This window comes from Acomys russatus, chromosome 4 (assembly GCF_903995435.1).
Source record: "Acomys russatus chromosome 4, mAcoRus1.1, whole genome shotgun sequence".
Lineage (NCBI taxonomy): Eukaryota > Metazoa > Chordata > Mammalia > Rodentia > Muridae > Acomys > Acomys russatus.
The window spans coordinates 75,540,958-75,562,573 of NC_067140.1; the positions used below are offsets into that span (position 1 = coordinate 75,540,958).

A 21,616-nucleotide genomic window follows, 5' to 3' on the forward strand; every position below is an offset into this window, starting at 1 on the left:
TGTCCAGCCTGAGGCATATGATAACACTCTTAATCCTTTTAAGCAAGCAAACAAGCAAACATGAAAACATTATTATTATGTGTGTGCAAGCCATGGCACACATATGAGGTCAGAGGCAACATTTGGGAGTTGCCTCTCCTTTAGTATGGCTTCTGAGTTTTGAACTCAGGCTACCAGGCTTGCATGATAAATGCGTTCTTTATTGGCTGAGCCATCTTGCTTTGGGGATCCACTCCAGGATGTTGTACATGTTTGGCACACATGCTGTGCCACTGAACTTTCTTTTCGGCAACTGTATAATCATTAATTCTTTTAGAAAATTTTTGAGAGAATGAGCAAGTTGCCAATACTGAGAAATAATAATCACAATCAATTTTAATATTACTGGTAGGAAGTTGTGAAATGTTCATATTTAAAGACATTATTCAGAAATGAAGGTGGTATGAAAATGAGCTATAGAAGTCTTTAAAGATTAAGGTATTTAAATTAGTTTCTGATTTTTGTGAGGCTAGTGGTAAAATCCAGGGCCTCAGACATGCAAGCTTAGAGCTCTACTAGCCCAGTGTGCTGAGTTCTTTCTTTCTTTTCTTTCTTTTTTCTTTCTTTCTTTCTTCCTTCCTTTTAAAAAAAAATTTTTTTTTTTTTTTTGGTTTTTTGAGACAGGGTTTCTCTGTGTAGCCTTGGCCATCCTGGACTCACTTTGTAGACCAGGTTGGCCTCGAACTCACAGCGATCCGCCTGCCTCTGCCTCCCAAGTGCTGGGATTAAAGGCGTGTGCCACCATGCCTGGCTTTAAATTTTATTTTTATTCTTTTTATTTTATCTTATTTTATTGTATTTTAAAGATTTATTTATTTATTATTTATACAGTATTCTGCCCATATGTATGCCTGCCCCACCACAAGAAGGCACCAGATCTCATTACAGATGGTTGTGAGCCACCATAGGGTTGCTGGGAATTGAACTTGGGACCTTTGGAAGAGCAGACAGTGCTCTTAACCTCTGAGCCATCTCTCCAGCCCCCTTTTTATTTTTTTATTTTTTATTTTTTTTTTGAGACAGGGTTTCTCTGTGTAGCCTGGTAGGCCAGGCTGGCCTCAAACTCAGAGCAATCCACCTGCCTCTGCCTCCTGAGTGCTGAGATTAAAGGCATGTGCCAACAGAGCTGGCAACTATGGGATTTCAATACTTGGGGTCTACAGAGCAGAAGAAGAGAACCAATACTTGCCAACTGTTCTATGACCTTCACATATACACCATAGCATGCCCCACACATAGACACAGTAAGTAAATACATGTTTTTTTTTTAAAAAGATCTAACTTGCTCCTAGATGTCTAAATATTATTCAAAGTAGCCAAAATTAGTAAACACTTCAAATGTCCATCAAGTGAAAATGGATCCACTAACAACGAAATGTGATATATTCATACAATAGAACACCAGTGAGCCATTAAAAAGAGTAGAGTACCTAGGAGCTAGAGGGGTCAAGGACATCATGAGAACACACCCCACAAAATCAATTAAGCAGGGTTCACAAAGGCACAGAAACTGACCTGACAATCAGCGAGCCAGTATGGGTCTGACCTAGGTACTCTGCTTGATGTTCTTAACCACAGTGCTCTTAACCACTGAGCCACCTCTCCAGTCCCATGTCTCCTGACTCTTTTGCCTGCACTTAAGACCCTTTTCCTCCTACTGTATTGCATTGTCCAGCCTTGATAGGAGGGTATGTGCCTAATCTTATTGTAATGGATGCTCTTTTTTTTTTTTTAGGGAAACAGAGAAGGAGTGGGGGAAGGAGGGCTGGGAGGAGTGGAGATAGGGTAAACTATGCTCAGAGTGTAATTACGTAAAAAAAAAAAAAAATTTAAAAGAAGCCAGGCATGGTGGTCCATGCTTTTAATCCCAGCACTCAGGAGGCAGAGCTAAGTGGATCACTGTGAGTTCCAGGCCAACCTGGCTTACAACGCGAGACTAAGATAGCCAAGAGTACACAGAGAAACCTGTCTCAAAAAACAAAAAACAAGCGGGCATGGTGGCGCATGCCTTTAATCCCAGCACTTGGGAGGCAGAGGCAGGTGGATCACTGTGAGTTCGAGGCCAGCCTGGTCTACAAAGTGAGTCCAGAACAGCCAGGGCTGCATAGAGAAACCCTGTCTCGAAAAACCAAAATAAAATAAAATAAAAATAAATAAATAAATAAATAAAGACATTCCAAGCAAATGAATATAAGGGGAGCGAAAACAATAGAATATAAACACTAGAAACAGTGAATGAAACCAAGGGCAAAAGGCCACCAATCTATCACTTACAGAAAATTTAAGTGGACAGAAAGTAGCAACTTAAAGCTGGAGAAGAAATGGTGAATAGGGCTGGAGAGATGGCTCAGAGATTAAGAGCATTAGCTGCTCTTCCAAAGGTCCTGAGTTCAATTCCCAGCAACCACACGGTAGTTCACAGCCATCTATAAGAACTGGTGCCCTCTTCTGAGTAAAGGCATACACGCAAGCAGAATACTGTATATATATAATAAATAAAAACACCGTTTTAGAGCCGGGCGTGGTGGCGCACGCCTTTAATCCCAGCACTTGGGAGGCAGAGGCAGGCGGATCGCTGTGAGTTCGAGGCCAGCCTGGTCTACAAAGTGAGTCCAGGATGGCCAAGGCTACACAGAGAAACCCTGTCTCGAAAAACCAAAAAAAAAAAAAAAAAACCAAAACAAACAAAAACATCGTTTTAAAAAAGAAAAGAAAAGAAACGGCAAATAACTGCTAATGGGGGCAGAGTTCCTTTTATGGTAAGACCTGAAAAAAAAGTTTTCATGCATGAAGAAAAACCTATGCCCTGTTCTAAGTTCCTCCACAGGACAGAAAACAGTGGCTTCCGATCTGTGCCTTACCCTGGGCCCCTTTTACAAGCCAAATCTTGGTCCATTTTGAGTGCAAATGCACCTCACTGTTCACACTGTGCTCAGGCACTGCTACCAGTCCAGCAGCACCCATGGGTGGCACAGATCGATAATCAACTTTTTCTTCAAAGTAAAAAGGCAGCTTTATAAAATTTTCAGACTGCCAGGGTGGTGGTGCACACCTTTAATCCCAGCACTGGGGAGGCAGAGGCAGGCAGATCACTGTGAATTCGAGGACAGCCTGGTCAACAAAGGGAGTCCAGGACAGCCAAGGTTACACAAAGAAACCCTGTCTTGAAAAACAAAAACAAATAAATAATAAATAAAAATTTCAGACTGGGAACATATAAGTAAATGGGCACATTAAATCTTAGCAGACAAAAACAAGCCAAAAATTTACCAAAGACATCAGTCAGAGTAAGGGTGTTACACTTTTAGCTGGGCACTCTAACAACACAAGCAACAGCCTCCACCACCCTGCCATCTGACCACCCAGTGTGTGTATAAAGGGACCCACAGACAAAGAAACAGTCTCAACTGTTGACATGGCCCACTCAAATTGTCATCTGCCCACCCGTCTGCCCATCTACCCACCCATCTGTCCATCAGCCCAGGTCTATGGCCTCCATGGTTCCACACATCACCTCTGCAGCTCAGCTCAACCCTGAGGGCTGGGATCAACTGTGACCCTGCTGTTTGGCTCCTGCAGCTCCCCATCTGCATCAGCTCTCCTCCTCTGCCTCTAGGAAGGCTTCTTTGAACTCCCTGGACTCACTGTACCTTCTTTACCACATTCTGTAACCTCACTAACACATATACAATTACCAAGTAATAATATGTAGTATTGAGATCAAAAGAACCTGTGCTTGCAATAGCCAGCTATCAATGCACATTTAACTACAAATTAGAGGTAACAAAAGTTTGTGAATTTGTCCTTAATAAATTTTTATTTTTTTATTTTGAGACAACAAAGCATGTATCCCCAGCTGGCCTCTAACACATGTCACCAACAATGGGCTTGAATTTCTGATGCACCTGCTTTCCCCTCCCTGAGTCCTGGGGTTACGGGAGTGTGCCACCACACCCAGTATTATGACTCCTTGAAATCTACCCCAGCATTTGTAGCCTGGCAGGCAAACACTAACATCCAAGTAATATTCCTGTGCACTATCCAATCAGCTCTGCCACTGTAGAAAGATACACATGTTCTATGTGCGAGCATAACATATTCATGACATCAGTATTAAGAGCCTTAAAAATGTTTCCTATTGAATACAGTATCAAGGTACACACAATGAACATTCTAGAATTGATTAAGGCATTTATGGTTTCAGTCTGAATATAGTAAATACCACTAGATGATACACATACATAAATTCTATCTGAACAAAGTTGTCTAAAGTATAAGCTCTTGCTTCCCGTAAACTGTACTTTTCCAATTTCCTAAAGCTGGTGCTCTATCTCAGTCTCCTACTTCCACGCTTTGGTTCTCCAACTTCCTGGCCCTCGTGGAAAGCATGCCAGCCTACAGCCCGAGCTCAGGAGCCCTCGAGGCCTATTTTCAACCTCTCCAGAACTGCCTTTGTTGCCAATCTTTCAAAATGATCCTCCCAACAAATCACATGATTCTTCAGCTTTTTTAATGTTCTGACTTGAAATAAAATTATGGCTAGAGTGAGCCCGTTTTTCCCCTTGAAGCTCCGTCTTTGTGTTCCTTACTAACCCGCTAAAATGAGCTCATTCGTTCCCCTAAAGCCCAGGTTTTGCACATTAGCTTTCATAATTGCAAACTCCTTTTCTAACTCGCTCTTCCGTAATTTCAGACCGTACCAAAATCCTGTACGTTTCTTCCTCAAGTATTTAACTTTTTCCTTTACTCATGTTTGGCCCAAATACCTCAGCATAAATATTACACAGCATCTGAACGTTTTCTCCACAAACACAAGTTAACGTAGATCAAGCATTTACAAAAGACTGACAGAATAAACCTCATGAAGGACAACACTCAGCAAATCAAAGGCCATGACAAAAGCCAGAAACAGATAATATGTAAGAGGGAATTCAAGCTGAACATCCAGTATTAGAGAATATTCAAAGAAGAAAAAAATGTTTCTAGCTAACACTGTACTGGTACCTTAAACTGGATGCAACTATTTTTGAAAAGAAGTCTGTAAGTAGGTAGGAAAAGCCTAAAAATGTGCAATACTATAGATATCATTTCTCCAGATACTGGACATATGAACTAGTCTACACAGACACACATTAACAGTATCATAAATACACCTCTAAGGAGAATTGAAATTCTGTTTTCTCTAATACTCTTTATATTTGAACTCGTTTTATTCAGTACAGTCCATGAAAAGACTATTTGATCATTTCTGAGACCAAGAAGAATGCTAATTCACTAATAAAGACCAAAAGGGAAACTCAAAATAAAAAAAAAAATTTTTAAGGCCAAGCATGGTGGCACATGCCTTTAATCCCAACACTTGGGAGGCAGAGGTAGGCAGGTCACTGAGTTCGAGGCCAGCCTGGCCTACTAAGTGAGTCTAGGACAGCCAAGGCTACACAGAGAAACCCTGTCTCGGGAAGGGGGGGGGGGAACAGTTTTTTTAACTTCAGGGACTTTCTATGTACTATTTTTTTGTTGTTGCGTATTTATTTACTTTACCTATGAGTGCTCTATCTGCATGTACACCTTCATGTCAGAAGAGGGCACCAGATCCCAGTACAGATGGTTCTGAGCAGCATGTGATTGCTGGGATCTCTTAACCTCTTGAAAAACAGAAAAACAAAAACAAAACAAAAGATCTCTTAGCCACTGAGCTATCTCTCCAGCCCCTCCAGTTCCTAATTTAAGGTCTAAGTCCTGACCTTGGGTTTCTCAAAAAAAAAAAAAAAAAGTGTGTGTGTGTTTGTGTTTCTAATTTCCCTATCACTTGTCATAGTACTTGTTTTTTGGTTTGGTTTGGTTTTTTGAGACAGGGTTTCTCTGTGTAGCCTTAGTTGTCCTAGACTCACTTTGTGGATCAGGTTGCCTCAAAATCAAAGCGATCCGACTCCGCCTGCCTCTGCCTCCCAAGTGCTGGAATTAAAGGCATACGCCGGCACGCAGAGCTTGGTACTTATTTTTTAATTAAACAATTTAGAAAAATATATGCCCTGTTTAGTCTTTCCAAAGCGGAGTAGGAGGAAGATAGTCATGATAGCTGATAAAATATTTTTTTCTCCCCACCGCAGACAGGGTTTCTCTGTGTAGCCTAGGCTGTCCTGAACTCCTTTTGTAGACCACCTGCCTCTGCCTCCCTCAGTGCTTGGATTACAGGAGTGTGCCACCACACCCAGCAATCCAAGGCAGAAGATGGCTCCAAAAGAAAAGCCCTATCTCAAAAGACCATAAATAAATAAATAAATAAATAAATAAATAAACAAACAGTATTTTGTGCATTAAGTATCATGACATTGAGGTTTTAATGATTCATTAAAAGAGTGCCACAAAGAGCCAGGCATGGTGGCACACACCTTTAGTCCCAGCACTTGGGAGGCAGAGGCAGGCAGATCGAGGCCAGCCTGGTCTACATAGCGAGTCTAGGACATCCAAGGCTTACAGAGAGAAACCCTGGAGTTCCAGAACAAACATATTCATTTTTGATCTATTAATCCTATATCTGAAAACACTTTCTACCTAAAATTTGTTTTGGTTTTTGTTGTTCAAGACAGGGTTTCTCTGTGTAGCCTTGGCTGTCCTAGACTCATTTTGTAGACCAGGCTGGCCTCGAACTCACAATGATCTGCCTATCTCTGCCTCCCAAGTAGTAGGATTAAAGGCATGCACCACCACCGCCCGGCTTCTAAAATTTAATACATAAAAAGCTTAGTCTTTCTTTGGTTGGTTTGGACTGTTGTTAATGATTTGTTTTGTTTTGCTTTGTTTTGTGAGATAGGGTCTCATGTAGCCAGGCTGACCTCAAAGTCCTAATCCACCTCCCTCCACTTCCCAAGTTCTAGGATTGCCCACACGTGCTCCTGGTTAGCTTTCTGTCTTTCATGCTCTGCTTAACATAGGATAATAGAGAATTTTTAAAAACACATGCAACCTAAGAATTCAACAGTGAGGAATAGTTATAACAGTAATGTTATTTACGATCAGTTGATTTTTCCAAGATGGATGCCTGGGAGGGTGTACGCCTTTAATCCCAGCACAAGGGAGGCAGAGGCAGGCGGATCTCTGTGAGTTCAAGGCCGGCCTGGTCTACAATGGAGTCCAGGACAGCCAAGGCTACACAGAGAAACCCTGTCTTGAAAGGAAAAAAAGGAAGAAAATTAGAGAGCCAGAAGGCAGAGTTGTATTCCTACCTGCTACTACACATCAAAATTAAGTATATCAAAAACAAGAGTCAAAACTATAAAATCTCCATGTCCTACGAAAGCCTTCACTTACCAGGAAACTGGGACAGAGGGGAGGACATCCTATTGGGATTCTAGATGAGAGAAGCATGGGAGAATAACAAAGTAGAAGGATCCAGAGGGTCCTAGAAACCTACAAGTAGAACATTATGATAGACAGATTTGGGCCCAGGGGTCCCGCTCAAATTAAGGCACCAGCCAAGGACAATACAAGCGGTAAACTTTAAACCCCTTCCCAGATCTAGCCAACGGTCAGAACATTCTCCACAGTTGAGTGGAGAGTGGGATATGACTTTCTCACGTACTCTGGTGCCTCACATTTGACCATGTCCCCTGGAGGGGGAGACCTGGTGACACTCAGAGGAAGGACAGCAGGTTACCAAGAAGAGACTTGATACCCTATGAGCATATACAGGGGGAGGTAATCCCCCTCAGGAACAGTCATAGGGGAGGGGAATAAGGGGAAAATGGGAGGGAGGGAAGAATGGGAGGATACAAGGGATGGGATAACCATTGAGATGTAACAAGAATAAATTAATAAAATAAAAATAAATAAATAAATAAAACTATAAAATCTCTTAGAGTTACCAGAAGTTATACAGGAATAAATATTTGTGACTCGGATTCAGCAATGTTTTTCTGATTTTGTTTTCTTGCTGTGGCACTGGTGTGTGATTGCTTGTTAGGTTTTTGGGAGCCAGGTTCTCTCTATGTGAGCCAGAATTCCCTCTGTCTCGGAGCTCTGGCACCCTGGAACTTGTGTACATCGGGCTGGTCTTGAAATCAGAGATCCCTCTTGTTCCACCTTCTCAGTTCTGGGATTTAAGGCCTGTGCCAATACACCCATCCTCACCAATGGTTTCTTAGTCAGAAGTTTGAGACCAGACTGGTCTTCAGAGTGAATTTCCAGACCTGTCTCCCACCCCACCCCCCAAAAAAGACACCTAGAGCTTAGTAGTTCAGAGCACTCACTGGCTGCTTTTGATTCCCCGCACCCACATAGCACAACATAACCAAATGTAAGTCCTGTCTCAGGGGATCTGATACCATCTTCAGACCTCTACTGATAACAGGCACCCAGGTGGTGCATAGATATATATATGCAAGCAAAACATACATGCACATAAAATAAATTTTTTAAAAATACCTAACTAAACAAACTAGACATTTCTCCAAAACTGTGTAAGGACCAACTTCAAAAGACATTTAAGACTATTAACCATAAAAAGCAAAACAACAATATACTATTTCACCAGTACACTCTAAGATGCATACAATCAAAACAACAGGTGTTTTCCAGAATTTGGAGGTGCAGACCTTCATGACCAGTGGGATTCAATATGCTGTAGCCATTCAGGAAAGTATCTGCTCAGTTCTCAAAACACGTGACTCAGAACTTGCACTTCTAGGTACATACCAAAAACTAAAATAAAATAAATCTAAAAACAGGGGGCTGAGAGAGATGGCTCAGTGGTTAAGAGCATCACCTGCTCTTCCAAAGGTCCTGAGTTCAATTCCCAGCAACCACATGATGGCTCACAACCATCTGTAATGTGATATTATGCCCTCTTCTGGCCTGCAGGTGTACATACAGGCAGAACACTGTATACATAATAAATAAATAAATCTTTAAAATAAAAAGATTAAAATTTTTTTTTAATTTTAAAAAATTCAAAAATAAAAACAAACATCCACACAAAAAGTCATAAAGGATGTTTGCAGAATTATTCCAAATAACCCAAAGGACAAAATGATCCAACCGATACAACTGTATATCCACAGAAAGGAATGGGTGTGGCGTGTAGGTCAGTGGTAGAATGTTTACCTAGCATGTGTGAGCTTCATCCCCGGAGTCACAGGGGAAAATAAATAAATAAAAAGGAATGATGCATTGTTACATAGTCATGGACAAATCTTAAAAACATTATGCTAACTGAAAGAGGCTAGACATCTGTCACATGACTCCACTTACTTATGTACAAAACAGGAATCTACATACTGATCCATGGATCAGAAGTTGCGAGGGGGGAGGGGCGATGGACGGAGTGGGGCGGGATGAGGAAGGGGCGGGGAAGGGGCGCTGGAGGAGGCATAAGGGCAACAGGAACACGATTTCTGGGGACGGTGATGAAAAAAAGAAATGTTCTGGAACTAAACAGCAATGATATGTATACATCTTTTGAACACTTAAGACGGAAAGGAGGGGAGAGGCTTACAAATTAAAGAATATTTTTGTACTGTGTTGATTACACCTCAAAAAGAAAAAACATAACCAGGGCTGGAAAGATAGCCCAGCAGTAGAGTCCTGGCTTCCCTTACAGAGGACCTGGGTTCCTAGCACCACACACTGGCTTACAACCATCCTTGATTTCACGTCCAAAAATAGGATGCCCTCTTCTGGCCTCCACCGATATGCACGTGGCGCGCAGGCATGACGCAAGCACTCAAAAGCGTAAAATAAAATAAACCAAAAAATAAAACATACAATGGAACATACACAATCTGCATTTTTCTTTTTTGTTTTTGTTTTTTGTTTGTTTGTTTGTTTGTTTTAACCGTATTATGCGCACACACTTCTAGGTGATACCTTAAAACACCTAAGAAATTATAAAGAACAAAATCCTTAGCGGCGGCAACTGTTAATCTCTTAACTATTTCTGCAACTCCCAAACGTTTTCTAATAACCACTGCTATTTTAAGTGGTGAGAGAAAAAGGTTTATTTACAACAAACAAAGCGGGAAATTATTAAACGCCCAAGTGTGTATGTTAAACTCCCTTAGCTTATTAGTCAAAAAACAAGTCCAATGTCCTCCAATAAATCTTCTCTTCCTCTGCCCAGCATAATCACGTCGAACTCGAAACCACTACGCCCTCTACTTCCAAACACCTCCAGCCACAGCTTTTCGCCCGCCTCTCCAGCTGCCTCTGCCCCAGCACTGGATGCTCACGTCCCTCGGACCCCACCGCGACACAGGTACGTGGCACATCCCCGTCCCGCTGCGGACCTGGGGGACCCGAGTTCCCTGAAGCCTGGGACCGCACAGAGCGCGATGCGCTACGAGAACTCGGCAGCCAAGGAAACTGGCGGGCCCCACGCGTGACCACGACTCGGGGCCGGGGCATCCGTGGGCCCCTGCGCCAGGCCAGGGAGGTGGCGCCGTGCGCGCCGTCCTGTGGGGTCCGGGGAGGACAGGACACCACGCGGGCCTGCGGGACCACACGGAGACCGAGGCTCGGCGGCGGCGACGCGGACAGCGTGAGAACGAGGGACACTCACCCGCGTCAGCGCAGAGCACTCCTCACACCGGAAGTAGTCGCTCGCCGGTTGCCAGGGTGAGGAAGCGGGAGTTGTGTACGGTCTTCCCATTGGCTGAGGTTGATCACGTGGCCGGAAGCAGATGCCCCGCGAGGCTGTGTCTCAGATACCTAGTCTATAGCGGCTCCTTAGGCTCATGAGCGGAGACATGCAGGTCTTATTCGGCCTCTAATAGTTGGATTTTTGCCATATTTGGGGTTTGTTTATTGTCGTAGCTGTTCAGGCACCATTACCCACCTTGCCTTCACTGTCCCCCGTAATTAGCTTTCAGGGTGTGTCTACCTCTTACCCACGTGGTTGGCTAACTAGAGCTGTTGCACATGAAAATAGTGGCCATCATTGATTAGGGGATTGCTGATTTCTCATTCTTGCAGTCTGACTCCTATGGAAACGTAGGATTCTAACTGGGTTGTGTATAATGAAAGTCAGCCGTACCATAGGAAGAAGAAAAAAAAAGTTTCCTTGTAACTAGTATCATAAATCTTTGAACAGATAGCCTGTTTTGGGGGAGGCAGATATTGGGAGGAATAGAATAATGCAGGTTAGTATCATTCATGAAATACATGGGATGAGAACTTCCGGGTTGTTTTGTTTTTAATTTTTCAAATTTTGAAATACATGCTTATACATAATAAGCTGTCTTAGGGATGGGACTCCAGTTACAAAAAACACACTCAACTGTATTTCATACAGACCTTATACACAGAGCCTAGAGATAATTTTGTAACGCTTGCTTGTTTTGTTGGGGTTTTTTGTTGTTGTTTTGAGATAGCGTTTCTCTGTGTAACTGAGCCCTGGCTGTCCTGGACTTGGACTTGTTTTGTGGACGAGGCTAGACTAGAAGTCAGGAGCCGCTGCCTCCAGAGTGCTGGGATTAAAGGCGTGAGGCACCACCACCGGGCTTCTAAAGCATTTTTAAATGATTTTGTACACGATGTGGAAGCTGTTAAGTTTTGGATTTTTAGATTAGTGATATTTCAGCGTGTACTTTTTCCTATGTGAGGTTCCAGACCAACAGTTTAGGATCGCCCAAGCTCTTACTAAAAAAGGACAATGCTTAGAACTCCCCTAAATCCATCTTCTAACAAACTCTCTAGGTGATTGCAAAGCACCTAAAGCTTAAGGCACTGCTCTGTAGGACTTCCTGACAACCTCAGAGGTGGGGCAGGAAGGAGGATAAGCCCAACCCCTCAGAAGAGGAGAGCAACAGAACTTGATGCAGGAAGGAAGTTTGAGACTGAGATGAGACTGTCTTGATTTTTACCCTGACATTCCTAGATTAAAATAAAGATTTTTTTTCAACTGCTGGTAATCCCAAACATATAATAAATAATTTGTGTATTATCCAGGATATCTTTCTGATAATATTTTCCTTTATGGGTGAAAATTAAGAGACAGTTGTGAAATGTATCCATTCCAACGAGACATTAGATTTGAAAGGGAATGTATAAACCACTATTAAAATGAGTGGTTTGGGGCTGGGAGTGGTGACATATGCCTTTAATCCCAGCACTGGGGAGACAGAAGCAAGTGGATCTATGTGAGTTCCAGGCTAACCTCGTCTACAAAGCAAGTCCAGAACAACCAGGATTATTATACAGAGAAATCCTGTCTCAAAAAAACAAAAACAGCCAGTCATGGTGGCGCATGCCTATAATCCCAGCTCTTGGGGAGGCAGAGGCAGGCCGATCGCTGTGAGTTTGAGGCCAACCTGGTCTACAAAGTGAGTCTAGGACAGCCAAGGCCATACAGAGAAACCCTGTCTCAAAGAAACAAAACAAAACAAAAACAAACAAAATGAGTGATTTGGGAAAGGAAAAAAATCTGAACGAGTAAGTCAGTGGATGGTGGCAATAAAGTAGAAGTTAACAGCAAGGATTCTAGCAGCAAAAGAATCCATATTTGTATCTGTTCTACCACTTAAATAACTCCCATTAAACAATTTGCTTAATCTTTCTATTATTTAATTTCCACATTTGTAACGTGTGGATAAAAATTGTTGTGTGAAACAACTATATGAGACATACTTTTAAAAGTATTAGCCCCGGGCCTAGAGAGATGGCTCAGAGGTTAAGAGCACTGATTGCTCTTCCAGGGGTCATGAGTTCAATTCCCAGCAACTACATGGTGGCTCACAACTGTGATCTGATGCCCTCTTCTGGTGTGAAGGTGTACATACAGGCAGAGCACTTGTCTAAGTAATAGTAATAAATAAATAAATCTTTAAAAAGAAAAAAGTATCAGCCCCATAATGAGTAATCTATAAATGTGAATTGTTTATTTCTTTGTTGCTTGTTTGTTTGGTTTTTGAGACAAAGTCTCATGGTGTAGGAAGAAGCTTCCAGGAATGCTCCTACCTCACCTCCCAACTGTTGGGATTACATGTACCACCAGGCCTAGTTTAATAAATGTGATAGTTTTTAAGAGGATTTTTCTTTCACATTTATTTAGTGTGATGTTCACCCATGCCTACACAAGCAAGGACAGAGAATCGCACAAAGTGTGTATAATTTTAAGATTTTTTTTTTTCGAGACAAGGATTCTCTGGGTAGCCTGTCCTGGACTGTGGGGAGCCATGCCAAATTGTGCCATGTCAGAAATCCTGTGCTTAGGTTGCATGCTGTGACCTTCAAGTTGCTGACCTTTGCCAGAGGAGGTCTTGTGTTCTAGGCTATCCTTGGACTATTTACCTTTGAAAGAAGTAGGGAAATCCCAACTGGGAACCACCCAGAGGATCAAGGAAGTTCAGAGAAATAGGAAGTTCTTACAGGGCCATTGTATTCTTGCCTGGGGGCTGGGGAGAGTGGGATTAGAATAGATCCTATTGACCTTGTTCTATATATATTCTTACTAGTCCACATTAAAGAGAGTCTTGATCAAAAATTTCCAGACTTGACTCATTATTTCTTGCATCTCTGTACCCCACTTTCATCCCCACTTTCAGGTAAACCCTGGTTCAATTTGTCCTGCGAGCTGGGACACATCACTGGACTTGCTTGGTAGACCAGACTGGCCACCTGTCTCTGCCTCCCGAGTGCTGGGATTAAAGGCATGCACCACCATGCCCGGCTTCAGATATTTTTATTTCAAGCCCACCAGCCACATCATCTCAGCTCATTGCTGATGTAAAAGAGTCTCTATACAAGGTCAAGTTGACCATAAACTATGCTTATGTTCAATGAGAAGATCTGTGGCCTTGTTGTTGCCAGAAATTCCCCAACCGTAAGCCGAGCTGCTCCCCCCTCCCCCACCCAACCGTCAGGCATACTTTCTAGGTTAACTAGAACCTCTTGTTAGCAAAGTAACGAGTCACAGCTGGCCACCCTGTTCCACCATCAGCACGCCGGTACAAGCTAATTGTGGTTATCACCCTTTAAATACGCAATACAACTTACCTTCAAGGGTGTTGTTCAGATCTCAAACTGGCTGCCTCCCTGAGCTCAGAAAATAAAGCTTTCATTTTAAGCTTCTATACCACCTTCTATCCTCAACCCAACAGAAGTTATTGTTGAAGTTATTTTTATAAAACAGTATTTGTATCTCTTAGCTTATTTCTTTTTTCTTTTTTCTTTTTTTCTTTTTTTTTGGTTTTTCGAGACAGGGCTTCTCTGTGTAGCCTTGGCCATCCTGGACTCACTTTGTAGACCAGGCTGGCCTCGAACTCACAGCGATCTGCCTGCCTCTGCCTCCCGAGTGCTGGGATTAAAAGGCGTGCGCCACCACGCCCAGCTCTTAGCTTATTTCTTAACCTGGCTATCACGCAAATAATTGAGACTCTTGTATAATACAAGGCTTTGCAACACAACCTGAGTAGTTTAAGTTTGTTCTTAACTCAGAACAAGAAAGGGTAAGCTTATTAAGCAGTAAGTCTCAGAGTCTGGAAATGTTCTAGACCTAGGTAGAGTGTACAGACTCTAGAAGCTTCCAGGTCTATGCCTAGGTTACCAGACAAAGGCAGCAATCCTCTGAGAACTGAAACAGGCAAACGAAAGCTCCTTTTATACCACTTTCCCCCCTCAGGACAGGGTTTGTCTGTGTAGCCCTGGTTTCCCTGGAACTCACTCTGTAGACCAGCCTGGACTTGAACTCACATATTCACCTGCCTCCTCTGGGATTAAAGGTGGTATTTATCTCCCTGTTCTAGACAATAAGTAAACTTGTGACGTAGCTTGCTTGCCCTAGTGCTCCAGACACTGTCATTAGTTCTTAACACTCACCACCATTGCCATCATCTTCTCAGAAACCCATAGATTTTCTAGATCTGAGCCTAGCTGCATTGTTTTTTGTTTTTTTTTTTTTTTTAAGATTTATTTATTTATTATGTTTATACTGTTCTGCCTTCATGTGTGCCTGCATGCCAGAAGAGGGCACCAGTTCTCATTACAGATGGTTGTGAGCCACCTTGTGGTTGCTGGGAATTGAACTCAGGACCTCTAGAAGAGCAGTCAGTGCTCTTAACCTCTTAGCCATTTCTCCAGCCTGCCTGCCTGCTTTCTTGACCTCTAAGGATTCCTGATTTAGCAGGGCCTGGTGGTGCACGCCTTTAATCCCAGCACTCCGGAGGCAGAGGCAGACTATCTGAGGCCAGCCTGGTCTACAAAGTGAGATCCTCCTGCCTCTGCCTCTTCAAGTGCTAGGATTACAGGTATGTGCCACCACACCTGGCAAAGAAACACTACTTATAGGAAAAGACACATCTTAGCCCTATTGTCTTATGCAGCCCTTTTGATCCATGGTTTTATTTATTTATATATTTATTTATGTATTAGATTACAGTCTTATACAAAGCACATCCAGAGAAACTCTATAGTCTCTCATTTATTGAAAAAGAGAATCAGAGATCATGACAGCACACACGAGACCTGAACAGGTTTAAACCAGACAAAATCCCAGCACAGAGAAGAAGTGGACATAATTCCCAAACCTAGCTGAGAAACTATTTGCAATTGATAATTTGCTGGGACAGAGAAAATAAGTTTTCTCCAATGGAGTGACCCTGAGTATATATCAAGCACACTGCAGGCCAGGAGCTATGCCCAGGAGTAGTGACCAGCACAAAATGGACTTCGTAAGGTTTCTATCTGTGTATATGCTCACTTTCCTTTTTTGATTTTCAGTTTTGTTGTGTTGAGACAGAGAGAGAGAATAAATTTGAGTGGGTATGGAAGTGGAGAGAATCTAGGAGTAGTTGGGGGAGGGGAAAGAATATGATCAAAATATATTGTATAAAAGAATCTAAAGAAAAAAGTAAAACTTGAAAAAACAGTTTCTAAGCCGGGCGTGGTGTCGCACGCCTTTAATCCCAGTGCTCGGGAGGCAGAGGCAGGCGGATCGCTGTGAGTTCGAGGCCAGCCTGGTCTACAAAGTGAGTCCAGGATGGCCAAGGCTACACAGAGAAACCCTGTCTCGAAAAACCAAAAAAAAACGGTTTCTAGAAATATAACTTGAGAGCCACCAAAATCATGTCCATGGCTACTCCTACGTCACTTAAACAGAACTGTCACTTGAGCACCCCCGTGTGTGTGTGTGTGTGTGTGTGTGTGTGTGTGTGTGTATGTGTGTGTGTGTGTGTATGTGTGTGTGTGTGTGTGTGTGTGTGTGTGTGTATGTGTGTGTGTGTGTGTATGTGTGTGTGTGTATGTGTGTGTGTGTGTGTATGTGTGTGTGTGTGTGTGTATGTGTGTGTGTGTGTGTATGTGTGTGTGTGTGTGTGTGTGTGTATGTGTGTGTGTGTGTGTGTGTGTGTGTGTGTGTGATAAACTTTTTTTCCCTAATAAATTCCCAACCATAGGTTGGAGCAGCTCAGCCATTCACTCCTACTGCTCTTGCAGAGGACCCAGTGCCACATGAGGCAGTTCACAACTGTTACGCCTACTCTAGGGAATCTGACACCCTCTTGCTCTCGCAGGCACACATGTGCTTGTGATACACAGAACCTCATGCAGGCACGCATGTGTACACATAAATTAAATTAAGCAGGTAAATCTTTAAAATGAACTCCAAGTCTGCCTCATAGAGGCTCATCCTGAAATTCTCTTCTGCAGTAGGTTGAAGAATCCCAACTTTACCTCAGTGGAAGTGTCCAGAAAGTACTCAGGACATCCAAAGGCAGCAGCATGGAGCTGTGTCTTTGGTCCCTTCAGCATGGGGGTGGGTTTGAACCACACAAGTTCTGGATATGTAGCAAACACTTACAAACTTTTCGGGGCCCGATTAAAGATGAATTGGTTTCATCTGTTTCTAGTACTTGTGTCTCTATAGCCAAGATTCCAATTCCAAGAACAAGTTCTGTGTAGATTAGCTTAGATGGTTGCTCTGAGGGAACATAATTCTTGAATCCTAATCCCACTAAAGCTGCTTAATTAGGGTAGAGTAAATAAACTATTTCCTGGAGGAGGGATGTGGGTACTGCGATGCAAAGCCAGCAAATGTTCATTGTTCACAATGTTTTACATGTAATGTTGCCAAAAATAAGAGGGCTGGTCTGGATATTTGCCTGTGCTATGCTTCTATTTCTGTGGATTCTTTTAGTTTGTTTATTTGGTTTTGTTTGTGTTGTCTTTGTTTTGTTTTGGAGACTGGATTTCACTCTTTAGCTCAGGTTGGCATGGAATTTACTATGTACCGCAGGCTGACCTTGAACCCCCAGAAATCTTCCTGCCTCGGTTCCCAAGTGTGACGGTTATAAGTACAAGATTACATGCCCAGTTATTGCTGTGCATTCAGTGTACTTTCAACAAATTTCAAGCGAATCATTTGTCTGAAAGTATTAGCCCATATTACTTATTAGTTTAAAACTAATAACATTTTTTCATCTATTGTAATGCGGGGGAAAGTTCTGATAAAATTTGGGAGGAATTAGTTTTTATTTTAATATTTTGTTGAGTGTGGGGATGTCATTGAAAAGGGATAATTTTGCCGGGTGTGGTGGCACACGCCTTTAATCCCAGCACTCGGGAGGCAGAGGCCGATGGATTGTTGTGAGTTCGAGGCCAGCCTGGTCTACAAAGTAAGTCCAGGATGGCCAAGGCTACACAGAGAAACCCTGTCTCGAAAAACCAAAGAAAAAAAAACAAAAACAAAAAAAAGGGATAATTTTTATATTTAACTAATTAAAAAAAAACTTTTTATTGCAGAAAGTTTCTAAGAAGGCATTGAGGGTAGTGTTCTGGAATGTTCCACACAGCAGTGAATCTGTACTTTATCTGAGCGTATTCTGCTGCTCACGCTTTGTTAACGGAAGCTTCTGTTGCCCAGGACTCCTCTTGGCTGCCTCTGCCCCGACGCTTGCCAGCCCGTTCTAGCTTGCACAGTCAGCTTGCCTGCATTTTGTTTCCTGGCACCATCCCCAGTGTGAAGTAGCTTGCTCAGCCTCTAGGCCCAAGCACTGGCTGGAGGTCCTTGAAAGGAAACTTTTCCCCAAAGGCCACCTTTGGTCCAAGGAGTAGAAATGCTGTGTGTCCTTTAGGCTAATTGCAAGAGGCTATTAAGTCCTGCTGGTTAAAGAAGCATCTTTCACATAGGCCTTTCCTTCCTCCAGGCCTCAGTTTTCCAAATTCTCACACTTACTTCCTACAGTCGCCTGCCCAAATATTCCCTGCACCTACAGGGTCTGTGTTCAGAGAGAGCACCCAAACTAAGGCTGGCATTGCTTGTTCTGTCATAGCCTTTGTCACATAATGCACATGAGGAAGACATTTTGAAATGTTGATCAATATGACTGTTGCTACAGAAGACTTAATCTGCTATTCTACAGAAGTGACAATTTCTTCTATTTCCATGCTGACTAATTGAATTGCAAAGCTAAAGATGATGGAAGGGATGGGGGTAAGAGAAAGCAGTTAGCAGCTCTAGGGCAAACCAAGGAAACGATGATTGTTCTAGACCTGAGGTAGCTCAGTAATAGTGCACGCCTGTGGAGCTCTGTGAAGCTTCATACCCCCACAACACAAAGCCAAAGAAGCAAACATAACACAGAAAGGCTTCCCGAGCTAAAACCTTGACTCAGTGCCACTACCTCATCACTGTATGTGCAAGCACCCCCTGGACAGTCCCTAGGAAAATCCGAACCAATCCACAAAACAAACGAGTACTGTCTCTATGGAGGACTTCCCTCACTTCCAGTGAGGTCCCGCTGCTGTTACTTAGTGCCACTACAGGCTCAGCTTAAGTTACTTATGCCCTTTCATTATTAAGAAAGAAAAGTCAGCCGGGCGTGGTGGCGCACGTCTTTAATCCCAGCACTCGGGAGGCAGAGGCAGGTGGATGGCTGTGAGTTCGAGGCCAACTTGGTCTACAAAGCGGGTCCAGGACAGCCAAAGCTACACAGAGAGACCCTGTCTCAAAAAACAAAAACAAAAACAAAAACAAAAGTCTTAGTTTGGGAATCAGTAAATATTTTCATAACAGCTATGTAGCTTTGTCGTTTTGGGTTTTGTTGTTCTTCTTGTTTATAGAAACTTATTCTAGGACTTGATCTCCTCATCTTTTTTTTTTTTTTTTTTTTTTTTTTCTTCCCCCCCCCCCCGGGGTCTGTACTATAACATAATGAAGCCTTTTCATTTCAGAGATAGGAATTTTTGTTGAACATTGCTTAGCTAAAAAGGAAGAAGAGATGGGAAGCAGGGAATGAAAAGGGGTAAGCTGCTTTCGTGGCAACTGTTATTAAAGAATTAAAGTGTGATTCGGAACTGAGTGTAAATAACCACAGCCATCCTACGCGATTCCTTAGCTTTGCTTCCAAACCTGCTCGGCCACCGTTCTAGCCATGGGTTCTCCTAGCATGTGTTGGTGAGCGAATTAGCTGTCAGCGCCTTGAGACTTGAAAGCACACCTAGGTCTCCTGGGCAGCTGGGCTACGAGGTCAGAGGGCAGCCCTTTGTAGCCTACTGTCTCTAATCGGAACCAGATTCCGCCAGCTGTTGCGGGCCATCTGCCTGCTCACCTAAGGGTTTCAGCCCTGGTTCCTTTCAGACGATCCAGCTGTACAAACAAACTTTTATCCATAAGCTTTTGGGAGCAGCCAGCAGCTCTGTCTTCTCTTTCTGTTAGGAGAGCCTGGCAGTGTTGATTCCAAGGTTTAACTCATTAGAATAACAATTATCCAAAGGTGCCCCCCCCCCACCCCCGCCTCATTTTCATTCACTTAGTAATTTTTGGCTTCTGTTTTCAGATAACTGCTGAAAAGTTAGCACGGAGCTAATCCACTGAAAGAAATCTATATAAAATAAGAATGCATTCAAGAGCTCTGTAGGTTTGAGCCTCATAGTTATACACGGCTGTAATCTTAGCACTTGGAAGGCGGACAGGTCAACAAGAAAGCCACGCTGCCTCGGTTCTAGAAGTTGCTACCATTCTTCCTGAACTAGCATTTCGCAGCTTTGAGTCTCACTTTCCTTTGCAGATAAAATAAGGGATCAAATTGTTGATGCAAAAGAACACATCTCAAAGGGAGTGAGAAACAGTTTGTTCTGGAACCAAGAATAAATGACCATTACCCAAGAACAGATTTAGGTTACCGCAAACACCGCGTTCCAATATGAAACAGGTTTGTGATGTCTTTGCAGTGACACTGAGAAAACTGTAAGTCAGAGTCAGGGTACTTATCGTCATCAGCTATGTAGACATAGAAAAGTCAGGGAAAACTCAGGAGGCAGATAAATGCAAGTGGATCACTGTGAGTTTGAGGCCAGCCTGGTCTACAAAGCTAGCTACACAGAGAAACCCTGTCTCAAAAAACCAAAAAAAAAAAAAAAAAGAAAGAAAGAAAGAAAGAAAGAAAGAAAGAAAACAAAAGTCAGGAAAACTTCTTGTTATAGGCCTCAGATTCTATATGATGGCATTTTTAGCCTTTGGGTCAGAAGAAGTTAGGAGTTGTTTTGTATATTTCAAGAGGATTTACCTAATAGTCACAAGGAAGTTGGGCCTGTTGGAAAGGAATATGTGTTCTCAGTGTCACACAAAACACTGAGCATTTTTCTGAGCATTTAATACATTCATAGCAGTCAAACCCAGGTATCTGAAGTGATGAGGTGTGTCCCCAGTCCAAATCCCTAAAATCATAAGGGTCTTCAGGTTTTTCGTGTTACTAAATCAGAAACAAGTAAACCTCTATGAGCATTGATCTCCCTGTTATTATTTAAAGTTCATCTGAAGTTGGAAAAACCTAAAACCAATACACGGAGGAATTTCTTTTTTTTTTTTTTTTTTTTTTAGTATTTTATTTATTTATTATTTATACAGTATTTTGCCCCCATGTGTGCCTGCATGCCAGAAGAGGGCACCAGATCCCATTATAGATGGTTGTGAGCTACCATGTGGTTGCTGGGAATTGAACTCAGGACCTTTGGAAGAGCAGGCAGTGCTCTTAACCTCTGAGCCATCTCTCCAGCCCACTTGGAGGAATTTCTTACGGCCTTCTGTGGAGCTTCTCTTTGCTACAGCTGCCTCTTCCCCTTCACTATTTTGTTTTGGGAGGGTCTTGTATAGCACAGGCTGGCCTTGAACTCACTATGTAGCCTAAACTGGCCTTGCACTTCCTCTCCTTGCATTTGGTCCTTGTGTTCTGGGGTTATGGGTGACACTTTTACATTTTACTCTAAGGATGTTGGTCCTCACTGGGTTTAAGAAGTTGACATTTGTCTAAGGCTAAATGTTTAGTGAGTAGCAGAGCTAGAACCTGATGAAAGAATCCCTAGCTTTCAAACTAGCTCACTGATCCTCATTCTTCCCCCAAGTCTAAATGATGAAAAAAACTTTAAACATATAGGCAACTTGAAAATTAAATGCTGAGAGTGATGGTGCATGCCTGTAAGTCCAGCACTTGGAAGGCAGAGACAAGAGGATTACCACAACTTCTACACTAGGCTACTCTACACAGTGAGTTCCAGAACAGCTACACTACATACTGGGACCCTGTCTAGAGAAAGAAGAGAGAGGGTAAGGGAGAAGGAGAAAATTAACCTCATACTTGTTATCAGGAGC

General features: G+C 42.7%; 1 protein-coding gene across 8 annotated transcripts in view; it reads right to left on the reverse strand.

The window, feature by feature from the left end:
* Tasp1 (taspase 1) overlaps positions 1 to 10,626 on the reverse strand; it is a 234,226-nt gene extending 223,600 nt beyond the window's left edge. For 3 of the 8 annotated variants that reach the window (XM_051144736.1, XM_051144732.1, XM_051144728.1), the window contains exon 1: positions 10,323 to 10,480. The gene's annotated coding sequence lies outside the window, so the exon portion shown is untranslated. Of the gene's footprint in view, positions 1 to 10,322; positions 10,483 to 10,594 lie in introns of those variants that run through there. The other 5 variants (XR_007830524.1, XM_051144730.1, XM_051144734.1 and 2 more) reach the window with 4 other exon arrangements.
* Between the last annotated feature and the right edge of the window lie 10,990 nt (positions 10,627 to 21,616).